We start from the raw sequence: 15,999 nt of genomic DNA, 5'->3' as shown, positions 1-15,999 counted from the left end.
TTTTTTTTCAGGGAGAATTTACAAAAAAAAAAAATGGCCCAGTAGTACACACTGGTTTTCTGTGGCACACAATGAGAGACAGATGCCACACACAGCAATGGCACAGAGGCAGACTTGCCAATCTTTATCTCCTACTATTTATTTTTTTTTTTTCATGGAGAATTTACAAAAAAATAAAAACGGCCCAGTATTACACACTGGTTTTCTGTGGCACACAATGAGAGACAGATGCCACACACAGCAATGGCACAGAGGCAGACTTGCCAATCTTTATCTCCCACTATTTATTTATTTTTTCCAGGGAGAATTTAGAAAAAAAAATGGCCCAGTATTACACACTGGTTTTCTGTGGCACACTATGAGAGACAGATGCCACACACAGCAATGGCACAGAGGCAGACTTGCCAATCTTTATCTCCCACTATTTATTTATTTTTTTCAGGGAGAATTTAAAAAAAAAAAAATATGTCCCAGTATTACACACTGGTTTTCTGTGGCACACAATGAGAGACAGATGCCACACACAGCAATGGCACAGAGGCAGACTTGCCAATCTTTATCTCCCACTATTTATTTATTTTTTTTTCAGGGAGAATTTACAAAAAAAAAAAATGGCCCAGTATTACACACTGGTTTTCTGTGGCACACTATGAGAGACAGGTACCACACACAGCAATGGCACAGAGGCAGACTTGCCAATCTTTATCTCCCACTATTTATTTTTTTTTTCAGGGAGAATTTACAAAAAAAAAAAAATGGCCCAGTATTACACACTGGTTTTCTGTGGCACACTATGAGAGACAGATGCCACACACAGCAATGGCACAGAGGCAAACTTGCAAATCTTTATCTCCCACTATTTATTTTTTTTCAGGGAGAATTTACAAAAAAAAAAAATGGCCCAGTAGTACACACTGGTTTTCTGTGGCACACAATGAGAGACAGATGCCACACACAGCAATGGCACAGAGGCAGACTTGCCAATCTTTATCTCCTACTATTTATTTTTTTTTTTCATGGAGAATTTACAAAAAAATAAAAACGGCCCAGTATTACACACTGGTTTTCTGTGGCACACAATGAGAGACAGATGCCACACACAGCAATGGCACAGAGGCAGACTTGCCAATCTTTATCTCCCACTATTTATTTTTTTTTTTCAGGGAGAATTTACAAAAAAAAAAAATGGCCCAGTATTACACACTGGTTTTCTGTGGCACACTATGAGAGACAGATACCACACACAGCAATGGCACAGAGGCAGACTTGCCAATCTTTATCTCCCACTATTTATTTTTTTTTTTTCAGGGAGAAATTACAAAAAAAAAAAAAATGGCCCAGTATTACACACTGGTTTTCTGTGGCACACTATGAGAGACAGATGCCACACACAGCAATGGCACAGAGGCAAACTTGCAAATCTTTATCTCCCACTATTTATTTTTTTTTTTTTCAGGGAGAATTTACAAAAAAAAAAAAATGGCCCAGTATTACACACTGGTTTTCTGTGGCACACTATGAGAGACAGATACCACACACAGCAATGGCACAGAGGCAGACTTGCCAATCTTTATCTCCCACTATTTATTTTTTTTCAGGGAGAATTTACAAAAAAAAAATGGCCCAGTATTACACACTGGTTTTCTGTGGCACACAATGAGAGACAGATGCCACACACAGCAATGGCACAGAGGCAGACTTGCCAATCTTTATCTCCCACTATTTATTTATTTTTTTTTCAGGGAGAATTTACAAAAAAAAAAAATGGCCCAGTATTACACACTGGTTTTCTGTGGCACACTATGAGAGACAGATGCCACACACAGCAATGGCACAGAGGCAAACTTGCAAATCTTTATCTCTCACTATTTATTTATTTTTTTTCAGGGAGAATTTACAAAAAAAAAAAAAATGGCCCAGTATTACACACTGGTTTTCTGTGGCACACTATGAGAGACAGATACCACACACAGCAATGGCACAGAGGCAGACTTGCCAATCTTTATCTCCCACTATTTATTTATTTTTTTTCAGGGAGAATTTACAAAAAAAAAAATGGCCCAGTATTACACACTGGTTTTCTGTGGCACACTATGAGAGACAGATGCCACACACAGCAATGGCACAGAGGCAAACTTGCAAATCTTTATCTCCCACTATTTATTTATTTTTTTTCAGGGAGAATTTACAAAAAAAAAAATGGCCCAGTATTACACACTGGTTTTCTGTGGCACACTATGAGAGACAGATACCACACACAGCAATGGCACAGAGGCAGACTTGCCAATCTTTATCTCCCACTACTTATTTTTTTTCAGGGAGAATTTACAAAAAAAATGGCCCAGTATTACACACTGGTTTTCTGTGGCACACAATGAGAGACAGATGCCACACACAGCAATGGCACAGAGGCAGACTTGCCAATCTTTATCTCCCACTATTTATTTATTTTTTTTCAGGGAGAATTTACAAAAAAAAAAAAATGGCCCAGTATTACACACTGGTTTTCTGTGGCACACTATGAGAGACAGATGCCACACACAGCAATGGCACAGAGGCAAACTTGCAAATCTTTATCTCCCACTATTTATTTATTTTTTTTCAGGGAGAATTTACAAAAAAAAAAAAAAGGCCCAGTATTACACACTGGTTTTCTGTGGCACACTATGAGAGACAGATACCACACACAGCAATGGCACAGAGGCAGACTTGCCAATCTTTATCTCCCACTATTTATTTATTTTTTTTCAGGGAGAATTTACAAAAAAAAAAAATGGCCCAGTATTACACACTGGTTTTCTGTGGCACACTATGAGAGACAGATGCCACACACAGCAATGGCACAGAGGCAAACTTGCAAATCTTTATCTCCCACTATTTATTTATTTTTTTTCAGGGAGAATTTACAAAAAAAAAAAATGGCCCAGTATTACACACTGGTTTTCTGTGGCACACTATGAGAGACAGATACCACACACAGCAATGGCACAGAGGCAGACTTGCCAATCTTTATCTCCCACTTTTTTTTTTTTTCAGGGAGAATTTACAAAAAAAATGGCCCAGTATTACACACTGGTTTTCTGTGGCACACTATGAGAGACAGATGCCACACACAGCAATGGCACAGAGGCAAACTTGCAAATCTTTATCTCCCACTATTTATTTATTTTTTTTCAGGGAGAATTTACAAAAAAAAAAAAAAGGCCCAGTATTACACACTGGTTTTCTGTGGCACACTATGAGAGACAGATACCACACACAGCAATGGCACAGAGGCAGACTTGCCAATCTTTATCTCCCACTATTTATTTATTTTTTTTCAGGGAGAATTTACAAAAAAAAAAAATGGCCCAGTATTACACACTGGTTTTCTGTGGCACACTATGAGAGACAGATGCCACACACAGCAATGGCACAGAGGCAAACTTGCAAATCTTTATCTCCCACTATTTATTTATTTTTTTTCAGGGAGAATTTACAAAAAAAAAAAATGGCCCAGTATTACACACTGGTTTTCTGTGGCACACTATGAGAGACAGATACCACACACAGCAATGGCACAGAGGCAGACTTGCCAATCTTTATCTCCCACTTTTTTTTTTTTTCAGGGAGAATTTACAAAAAAAATGGCCCAGTATTACACACTGGTTTTCTGTGGCACACTATGAGAGACAGATGCCACACACAGCAATGGCACAGAGGCAAACTTGCAAATCTTTATCTCCCACTATTTATTTATTTTTTTTCAGGGAGAATTTACAAAAAAAAAAAAAATGGCCCAGTATTACACACTGGTTTTCTGTGGCACACTATGAGAGACAGATACCACACACAGCAATGGCACAGAGGCAGACTTGCCAATCTTTATCTCCCACTATTTATTTATTTTTTTTCAGGGAGAATTTACAAAAAAAAAAATGGCCCAGTATTACACACTGGTTTTCTGTGGCACACTATGAGAGACAGATGCCACACACAGCAATGGCACAGAGGCAAACTTGCAAATCTTTATCTCCCACTATTTATTTATTTTTTTTCAGGGAGAATTTACAAAAAAAAATGGCCCAGTATTACACACTGGTTTTCTGTGGCACACAATGAGAGACAGATGCCACACACAGCAATGGCACAGAGGCAAACTTGCCAATCTTTATCTCCCACTATTTTTTTTTTTCAGGGAGAATTTACAAAAAAAAAATGGCCAAGTATTACACACTGGTTTTCTGTGGCACACAATGAGAGACAGATGCCACACACAGCAATGGCACAGAGGCAGACTTGCCAATCTTTATCTCCCACTATTTATTTTTTTTTTCAGGGAGAATTTACAAAAAAATACAAATGGCCCAGTATTACACACTGGTTTTCTGTGGCACACAATGAGAGACAGATGCCACACACAGCAATGGCACAGAGGCAGACTTGCCAATCTTTATATCCACTATTTATTTTTTTTTTTCATTTACAATTTACAAAAATAAAAAATGGCCCAGTATTACACACTGGTTTTCTGTGGCACACAATGAGAGACAGATGCCACACACAGCAATGGCACAGAGGCAGACTTGCCAATCTTTATCTCCCACTATTTATTTTTTTCCAGGGAGAATTTACAAAAAAAAAAAATGGCCCAGTATTACACACTGGTTTTCTGTGGCACACTATGAGAGACAGATGCCACACACAGCAATGGCACAGAGGCAGACTTGCCAATCTTTATCTCCCACTATTTTTTTTTTTCAGGGAGAATTTACAAAAAAAAAAAAATATGGCCCAGTATTACACACTGGTTTTCTGTGGCACACAATGAGAGACAGATGCCACACACAGCAATGGCACAGAGGCAGACTTGCCAATCTTTATCTCCCACTATTTTTTATTTTTTCAGGGAGAATTTACAAAAAAAAAAATGGCCCAGTATTACACACTGGTTTTCTGTGGCACACTAGGAGAGACAGATGCCACACACAGCAATGGCACAGAGGCAGACTTGCCAATCTTTATCTCCCACTATTTATTTTTTTATTTTTTTTCAGGGAGAATTTACAAAAAAAAAAAAAGGCCCAGTATTACACACTGGTTTTCTGTGGCACACTATGAGAGACAGATGCCACACACAGCAATGGCACAGAGGCAGACTTGCCAATCTTTATCTCCCACTATTTTTTTTTCAGGGAGAATTTACAAAAAAAAAATATGGCCCAGTATTACACACTGGTTTTCTGTGGCACACAATGAGAGACAAATGCCACACACAGCAATGGCACAGAGGCAGACTTGCCAATCTTTATCTCCCACTGTTTATTTATTTTTTTTCAGGGAGAATTTACAAAAAAAAAAAATGGCCCAGTATTACACACTGGTTTTCTGTGCCACACTATGAGAGACAGATGCCACACACAGCAATGGCACAGAGGCAGACTTGCCAATCTTTATCTCCCACTATTTATTTTTTTTTTTTCAGGGAGAATTTACAAAAAAAAAAAATGGCCCAGTATTACACACTGGTTTTGTGTGGCACACTATGAGAAACAGATGCCACACACAGCAATGGCACAGAGGCAGACTTGCCAATCTTTATCTCCCACTATTTATTTTTTTTTTTTCAGGGAGAATTTACACAAAAAAAAATGGCCCAGTATTACACACTGGTTTTCTGTGGCACACTATGAGAGACAGATGCCACACACAGCAATGGCACAGAGGCAGACTTGCAAATCTTTATCTCCCACTATTTTTTTTTTTCAGGGAGAATTTACAAAAAAAAATGGCCCAGTATTACACACTGGTTTTCTGTGGCACACTATGAGAGACAGATGCCACACACAGCAATGGCACAGAGGCAGACTTGCCAATCTTTATCTCCCACTATTTATTTTTTTTTTTCAGGTACAATTTACAAAAAAAAAAAATGGCCCAGTATTACACACTGGTTTTCTGTGGCACACAATGAGAGACAGATGCCACACACAGCAATGGCACAGAGGCAGACTTGCCAATCTTTATCTCCCACTATTTATTTTTTTTCAGGGAGAGTTTACAAAAAAAAATGGCCCAGTATTACACACTGGTTTTCTGTGGCACACAATGAGAGACAGATGCCACACACAGCAATGGCACAGAGGCAGACTTGCCAATCTTTATCTCCCACTGTTTATTTATTTTTTTTCAGGGAGAATTTACAAAAAAAAAAAAATGGCCCAGTATTACACACTGGTTTTCTGTGCCACACTATGAGAGACAGATGCCACACACAGCAATGGCACAGAGGCAGACTTGCCAATCTTTATCTCCCACTATTTTTTTTTTCAGGGAGAATTTACAAAAAAAAAATATGGCCCAGTATTACACACTGGTTTTCTGTGGCACACAATGAGAGACAAATGCCACACACAGCAATGGCACAGAGGCAGACTTGCCAATCTTTATCTCCCACTGTTTATTTATTTTTTTTCAGGGAGAATTTACAAAAAAAAAAAAATGGCCCAGTATTACACACTGGTTTTCTGTGCCACACTATGAGAGACAGATGCCACACACAGCAATGGCACAGAGGCAGACTTGCCAATCTTTATCTCCCACTATTTATTTTTTTTTTTTCAGGGAGAATTTACAAAAAAAAAAAATGGCCCAGTATTACACACTGGTTTTGTGTGGCACACTATGAGAAACAGATGCCACACACAGCAATGGCACAGAGGCAGACTTGCCAATCTTTATCTCCCACTATTTATTTTTTTTTTTTCAGGGAGAATTTACACAAAAAAAAATGGCCCAGTATTACACACTGGTTTTCTGTGGCACACTATGAGAGACAGATGCCACACACAGCAATGGCACAGAGGCAGACTTGCAAATCTTTATCTCCCACTATTTTTTTTTTTCAGGGAGAATTTACAAAAAAAAATGGCCCAGTATTACACACTGGTTTTCTGTGGCACACTATGAGAGACAGATGCCACACACAGCAATGGCACAGAGGCAGACTTGCCAATCTTTATCTCCCACTATTTATTTTTTTTTTTCAGGTACAATTTACAAAAAAAAAAAATGGCCCAGTATTACACACTGGTTTTCTGTGGCACACAATGAGAGACAGATGCCACACACAGCAATGGCACAGAGGCAGACTTGCCAATCTTTATCTCCCACTATTTATTTTTTTTCAGGGAGAGTTTACAAAAAAAAATGGCCCAGTATTACACACTGGTTTTCTGTGGCACACAATGAGAGACAGATGCCACACACAGCAATGGCACAGAGGCAGACTTGCCAATCTTTATCTCCTACTATTTATTTATTTTTTTTCATGGAGAATTTACAAAAAAATAAAAACGGCCCAGTATTACACACTGGTTTTCTGTGGCACACAATGAGAGACAGATGCCACACACAGCAATGGCACAGAGGCAGACTTGCCAATCTTTATCTCCCACTATTTATTTTTTTTTTCCAGGGAGAATTTACAAAAAAAAATGGCCCAGTATTACACACTGGTTTTCTGTGGCACACTATGAGAGACAGATGCCACACACAGCAATGGCACAGAGGCAGACTTGCCAATCTTTATCTCCCACTATTTATTTATTTTTTTCAGGGAGAATTTAAAAAAAAAAAAATATGGCCCAGTATTACACACTGGTTTTCTGTGGCACACAATGAGAGACAGATGCCACACACAGCAATGGCACAGAGGCAGACTTGCCAATCTTTATCTCCCACTATTTATTTATTTTTTTTCAGGGAGAATTTACAAAAAAAAAAAATGGCCCAGTATTACACACTGGTTTTCTGTGGCACACTATGAGAGACAGATGCCACACACAGCAATGGCACAGAGGCAAACTTGCAAATCTTTATCTCCCACTATTTATTTATTTTTTTTCAGGGAGAATTTACAAAAAAAAGAAATGGCCCAGTATTACACACTGGTTTTCTGTGGCACACTATGAGAGACAGATACCACACACAGCAATGGCACAGAGGCAGACTTGCCAATCTTTATCTCCCACTATTTATTTATTTTTTTTTTCAGGGAGAATTTTCAAAAAAAAAAAATGGCCCAGTATTACACACTGGTTTTCTGTGGCACACTATGAGAGACAGATGCCACACACAGCAATGGCACAGAGGCAGACTTGCCAATTTTTATCTCCCACTATTTATTTATTTTTTTTTTTTCAGGGAGAATTTAAAAAAAAAAAATGGCCCAGTATTACACACTGGTTTTCTGTGGCACACAATGAGAGACAGATGCCACACACAGCAATGGCACAGAGGCAGACTTGCCAATCTTTATCTCCCACTATTTATTTTTTTTCAGGGAGAATTTACAAAAAAAAAATGGCCCAGTATTACACACTGGTTTTCTGTGGCACACAATGAGAGACAGATGCCACACACAGCAATGGCACAGAGGCAGACTTGCCAATCTTTATCTCCCACTATTTTTTTTTTTTCAGGGAGAATTTACAAAAAAAAAATGGCCAAGTATTACACACTGGTTTTCTGTGGCACACTATGAGAGACAGATGCCATACACAGCAATGGCACAGAGGCAGACTTGCAAATCTTTATCTCCCACTATTTTTTTTTTTTCAGGGAGAATTTACAAAAAAAAAAAATGGCCCAGTATTACACACTGGTTTTCTGTGGCACACTATGAGAGACAGATGCCACACACAGCAATGGCACAGAGGCAGACTTGCCAATCTTTATATCCACTATTTATTTTTTTTTTCAGGTACAATTTACAAAAAAAAAAAAATGGCACAGTATTACACACTGGTTTTCTGTGGCACACAATGAGAGACAGATGCCACACACAGCAATGGCACAGAGGCAGACTTGCCAATCTTTATCTCCCACTATTTATTTATTTTTTTTTTAGGGAGAATTTACACAAAAAAATGGCCCAGTATTACACACTGGTTTTCTGTGGCACACTATGAGAGACAGATGCCACACACAGCAATGGCACAGAGGCAGACTTGCAAATCTTTATCTCCCACTAGTTATTTTTTTTCAGGGAGAATTTACAAAAAAAAAATGGCCCAGTATTACACACTGGTTTTCTGTGGCACACAATGAGAGACAGATGCCACACACAGCAATGGCACAGAGGCAGACTTGCCAATCTTTATCTCCTACTATTTATTTATTTTTTTTCATGGAGAATTTACAAAAAAATAAAAACGGCCCAGTATTACACACTGGTTTTCTGTGGCACACAATGAGAGACAGATGCCACACACAGCAATGGCACAGAGGCAGACTTGCCAATCTTTATCTCCCACTATTTATTTTTTTTTTCCAGGGAGAATTTACAAAAAAAAATGGCCCAGTATTACACACTGGTTTTCTGTGGCACACTATGAGAGACAGATGCCACACACAGCAATGGCACAGAGGCAGACTTGCCAATCTTTATCTCCCACTATTTATTTATTTTTTTCAGGGAGAATTTAAAAAAAAAAAATATGGCCCAGTATTACACACTGGTTTTCTGTGGCACACAATGAGAGACAGATGCCACACACAGCAATGGCACAGAGGCAGACTTGCCAATCTTTATCTCCCACTATTTATTTATTTTTTTTCAGGGAGAATTTACAAAAAAAAAAAAATGGCCCAGTATTACACACTGGTTTTCTGTGGCACACTATGAGAGAAAGATACCACACACAGCAATGGCACAGAGGCAGACTTGCCAATCTTTATCTCCCACTATTTATTTATTTTTTTTCAGGGAGAATTTACAAAAAAAAAAAATGGCCCAGTATTACACACTGGTTTTCTGTGGCACACTATGAGAGACAGATGCCACACACAGCAATGGCACAGAGGCAAACTTGCAAATCTTTATCTCCCACTATTTATTATTTTTTTTCAGGGAGAATTTACAAAAAAAAAAAAAATGGCCCAGTATTACACACTGGTTTTCTGTGGCACACTATGAGAGACAGATACCACACACAGCAATGGCACAGAGGCAGACTTGCCAATCTTTATCTCCCACTATTTATTTTTTTTTTTTCAGGGAGAATTTACAAAAAAAAAAAAATGGCCCAGTATTACACACTGGTTTTCTGTGGCACACTATGAGAGACAGATGCCACACACAGCAATGGCACAGAGGCAAACTTGCAAATCTTTATCTCCCACTATTTATTTATTTTTTTTCAGGGAGAATTTACAAAAAAAAAAAAATGGCCCAGTATTACACACTGGTTTTCTGTGGCACACAATGAGAGACAGATGCCACACACAGCAATGGCACAGAGGAAGACTTGCCAATCTTTATCTCCTACTATTTATTTATTTTTTTTCAGGGAGAATTTACAAAAAAAAAAAAATGGCCCAGTATTACACACTGGTTTTCTGTGGCACACTATGAGAGACAGATACCACACACAGCAGTGGCACAGAGGCAGACTTGTCAATCTTTATCTCCCACTATTTATTTATTTTTTTTCAGGGAGAATTTACAAAAAAAAAAAAAAATGGCCCAGTATTACACACTGGTTTTCTGTGGCACACTATGAGAGACAGATGCCACACACAGCAATGGCACAGAGGCAAACTTGCAAATCTTTATCTCCCACTATTTATTTTTTTTTTTTCAGGGAGAATTTACAAAAAAAAAAATGGCCCAGTATTACACACTGGTTTTCTGTGGCACACTATGAGAGACAGATACCACACACAGCAATGGCACAGAGGCAGACTTGCCAATCTTTATCTCCCACTATTTATTTTTTTTCAGGGAGAATTTACAAAAAAAAAATGGCCCAGTATTACACACTGGTTTTCTGTGGCACACAATGAGAGACAGATGCCACACACAGCAATGGCACAGAGGCAGACTTGCCAATCTTTATCTCCCACTATTTATTTATTTTTTTTCAGGGAGAATTTACAAAAAAAAAAAATGGCCCAGTATTACACACTGGTTTTCTGTGGCACACTATGAGAGACAGATGCCACACACAGCAATGGCACAGAGGCAAACTTGCAAATCTTTATCTCCCACTATTTATTTATTTTTTTTCAGGGAGAATTTACACAAAAAAAATGGCCCAGTATTACACACTGGTTTTCTGTGGCACACTATGAGAGACAGATGCCACACACAGCAATGGCACAGAGGCAGACTTGCAAATCTTTATCTCCCACTATTTATTTTTTTTCAGGGAGAATTTACAAAAAAAAAAATGGCCCAGTATTACACACTGGTTTTCTGTGGCACACAATGAGAGACAGATGCCACACACAGCAATGGCACAGAGGAAGACTTGCCAATCTTTATCTCCTACTATTTATTTATTTTTTTTCATGGAGAATTTACAAAAAAATAAAAACGGCCCAGTATTACACACTGGTTTTCTGTGGCACACAATGAGAGACAGATGCCACACACAGCAATGGCACAGAGGCAGACTTGCCAATCTTTATCTCCCACTATTTATTTTTTTTTTCCAGGGAGAATTTACAAAAAAAAATGGCCCAGTATTACACACTGGTTTTCTGTGGCACACTATGAGAGACAGATGCCACACACAGCAATGGCACAGAGGCAGACTTGCCAATCTTTATCTCCCACTATTTATTTATTTTTTTCAGGGAGAATTTAAAAAAAAAAAAATATGGCCCAGTATTACACACTGGTTTTCTGTGGCACACAATGAGAGACAGATGCCACACACAGCAATGGCACAGAGGCAGACTTGCCAATCTTTATCTCCCACTATTTATTTATTTTTTTTCAGGGAGAATTTACAAAAAAAAAAAATGGCCCAGTATTACACACTGGTTTTCTGTGGCACACTATGAGAGACAGATACCACACACAGCAATGGCACAGAGGCAGACTTGCCAATCTTTATCTCCCACTATTTATTTATTTTTTTTCAGGGAGAATTTACAAAAAAAAAAAAATGGCCCAGTATTACACACTGGTTTTCTGTGGCACACTATGAGAGACAGATGCCACACACAGCAATGGCACAGAGGCAGACTTGCAAATCTTTATCTCCCACTATTTATTTATTTTTTTTCAGGGAGAATTTACAAAAAAAAAAAAAATGGCCCAGTATTACACACTGGTTTTCTGTGGCACACTATGAGAGACAGATGCCACACACAGCAATGGCACAGAGGCAAACTTGCAAATCTTTATCTCCCACTATTTATTTATTTTTTTTCAGGGAGAATTTACAAAAAAAAAAATGGCCCAGTATTACACACTGGTTTTCTGTGGCACACTATGAGAGACAGATACCACACACAGCAATGGCACAGAGGCAGACTTGCCAATCTTTATCTCCCACTATTTATTTTTTTTCAGGGAGAATTTACAAAAAAAAAAAATGGCCCAGTATTACACACTGGTTTTCTGTGGCACACTATGAGAGACAGATGCCACACACAGCAATGGCACAGAGGCAAACTTGCAAATCTTTATCTCCCACTATTTATTTATTTTTTTTCAGGGAGAATTTACACAAAAAAAATGGCCCAGTATTACACACTGGTTTTCTGTGGCACACTATGAGAGACAGATGCCACACACAGCAATGGCACAGAGGCAGACTTGCCAATCTTTATATCCACTATTTATTTTTTTTTTCAGGTACAATTTACAAAAAAAAAAAAATGGCACAGTATTACACACTGGTTTTCTGTGGCACACAATGAGAGACAGATGCCACACACAGCAATGGCACAGAGGCAGACTTGCCAATCTTTATCTCCCACTATTTATTTATTTTTTTTTTAGGGAGAATTTACACAAAAAAATGGCCCAGTATTACACACTGGTTTTCTGTGGCACACTATGAGAGACAGATGCCACACACAGCAATGGCACAGAGGCAGACTTGCAAATCTTTATCTCCCACTAGTTATTTTTTTTCAGGGAGAATTTACAAAAAAAAAATGGCCCAGTATTACACACTGGTTTTCTGTGGCACACAATGAGAGACAGATGCCACACACAGCAATGGCACAGAGGCAGACTTGCCAATCTTTATCTCCTACTATTTATTTATTTTTTTTCATGGAGAATTTACAAAAAAATAAAAACGGCCCAGTATTACACACTGGTTTTCTGTGGCACACAATGAGAGACAGATGCCACACACAGCAATGGCACAGAGGCAGACTTGCCAATCTTTATCTCCCACTATTTATTTTTTTTTTCCAGGGAGAATTTACAAAAAAAAATGGCCCAGTATTACACACTGGTTTTCTGTGGCACACTATGAGAGACAGATGCCACACACAGCAATGGCACAGAGGCAGACTTGCCAATCTTTATCTCCCACTATTTATTTATTTTTTTCAGGGAGAATTTAAAAAAAAAAAATATGGCCCAGTATTACACACTGGTTTTCTGTGGCACACAATGAGAGACAGATGCCACACACAGCAATGGCACAGAGGCAGACTTGCCAATCTTTATCTCCCACTATTTATTTATTTTTTTTCAGGGAGAATTTACAAAAAAAAAAAAATGGCCCAGTATTACACACTGGTTTTCTGTGGCACACTATGAGAGAAAGATACCACACACAGCAATGGCACAGAGGCAGACTTGCCAATCTTTATCTCCCACTATTTATTTTTTTTTTCCAGGGAGAATTTAAAAAAAAAAATGGCCCAGTATTACACACTGGTTTTCTGTGGCACACTATGAGAGACAGATGCCACACACAGCAATGGCACAGAGGCAGACTTGCCAATCTTTATCTCCCACTATTTATTTATTTTTTTCAGGGAGAATTTAAAAAAAAAAAATATGGCCCAGTATTACACACTGGTTTTCTGTGGCACACAATGAGAGACAGATGCCACACACAGCAATGGCACAGAGGCAGACTTGCCAATCTTTATCTCCCACTATTTATCTATTTTTTTTCAGGGAGAATTTACAAAAAAAAAAAAATGGCCCAGTATTACACACTGGTTTTCTGTGGCACACTATGAGAGAAAGATACCACACACAGCAATGGCACAGAGGCAGACTTGCCAATCTTTATCTCCCACTATTTATTTATTTTTTTTCAGGGAGAATTTACAAAAAAAAAAAATGGCCCAGTATTACACACTGGTTTTCTGTGGCACACTATGAGAGACAGATGCCACACACAGCAATGGCACAGAGGCAAACTTGCAAATCTTTATCTCCCACTATTTATTATTTTTTTTCAGGGAGAATTTACAAAAAAAAAAAAAATGGCCCAGTATTACACACTGGTTTTCTGTGGCACACTATGAGAGACAGATACCACACACAGCAATGGCACAGAGGCAGACTTGCCAATCTTTATCTCCCACTATTTATTTTTTTTTTTTCAGGGAGAATTTAAAAAAAAAAAAAAATGGCCCAGTATTACACACTGGTTTTCTGTGGCACACTATGAGAGACAGATGCCACACACAGCAATGGCACAGAGGCAAACTTGCAAATCTTTATCTCCCACTATTTATTTATTTTTTTTCAGGGAGAATTTACAAAAAAAAAAAAATGGCCCAGTATTACACACTGGTTTTCTGTGGCACACAATGAGAGACAGATGCCACACACAGCAATGGCACAGAGGAAGACTTGCCAATCTTTATCTCCTACTATTTATTTATTTTTTTTCAGGGAGAATTTACAAAAAAAAAAAAATGGCCCAGTATTACACACTGGTTTTCTGTGGCACACTATGAGAGACAGATACCACACACAGCAGTGGCACAGAGGCAGACTTGTCAATCTTTATCTCCCACTATTTATTTATTTTTTTTCAGGGAGAATTTACAAAAAAAAAAAAAAATGGCCCAGTATTACACACTGGTTTTCTGTGGCACACTATGAGAGACAGATGCCACACACAGCAATGGCACAGAGGCAAACTTGCAAATCTTTATCTCCCACTATTTATTTTTTTTTTTTCAGGGAGAATTTACAAAAAAAAAAATGGCCCAGTATTACACACTGGTTTTCTGTGGCACACTATGAGAGACAGATACCACACACAGCAATGGCACAGAGGCAGACTTGCCAATCTTTATCTCCCACTATTTATTTTTTTTCAGGGAGAATTTACAAAAAAAAAATGGCCCAGTATTACACACTGGTTTTCTGTGGCACACAATGAGAGACAGATGCCACACACAGCAATGGCACAGAGGCAGACTTGCCAATCTTTATCTCCCACTATTTATTTATTTTTTTTCAGGGAGAATTTACAAAAAAAAAAAATGGCCCAGTATTACACACTGGTTTTCTGTGGCACACTATGAGAGACAGATGCCACACACAGCAATGGCACAGAGGCAAACTTGCAAATCTTTATCTCCCACTATTTATTTATTTTTTTTCAGGGAGAATTTACACAAAAAAAATGGCCCAGTATTACACACTGGTTTTCTGTGGCACACTATGAGAGACAGATGCCACACACAGCAATGGCACAGAGGCAGACTTGCAAATCTTTATCTCCCACTATTTATTTTTTTTCAGGGAGAATTTACAAAAAAAAAAATGGCCCAGTATTACACACTGGTTTTCTGTGGCACACAATGAGAGACAGATGCCACACACAGCAATGGCACAGAGGAAGACTTGCCAATCTTTATCTCCTACTATTTATTTATTTTTTTTCATGGAGAATTTACAAAAAAATAAAAACGGCCCAGTATTACACACTGGTTTTCTGTGGCACACAATGAGAGACAGATGCCACACACAGCAATGGCACAGAGGCAGACTTGCCAATCTTTATCTCCCACTATTTATTTTTTTTTTCCAGGGAGAATTTACAAAAAAAAATGGCCCAGTATTACACACTGGTTTTCTGTGGCACACTATGAGAGACAGATGCCACACACAGCAATGGCACAGAGGCAGACTTGCCAATCTTTATCTCCCACTATTTATTTATTTTTTTCAGGGAGAATTTAAAAAAAAAAAAATATGGCCCAGTATTACACACTGGTTTTCTGTGGCAC

This window comes from Ranitomeya variabilis, chromosome 4 (assembly GCF_051348905.1).
Source record: "Ranitomeya variabilis isolate aRanVar5 chromosome 4, aRanVar5.hap1, whole genome shotgun sequence".
Classification (NCBI taxonomy): domain Eukaryota; kingdom Metazoa; phylum Chordata; class Amphibia; order Anura; family Dendrobatidae; genus Ranitomeya; species Ranitomeya variabilis.
The sequence above is the reverse complement of the archived record's forward strand: the minus strand, read 5'-3'. Positions refer to the sequence as shown.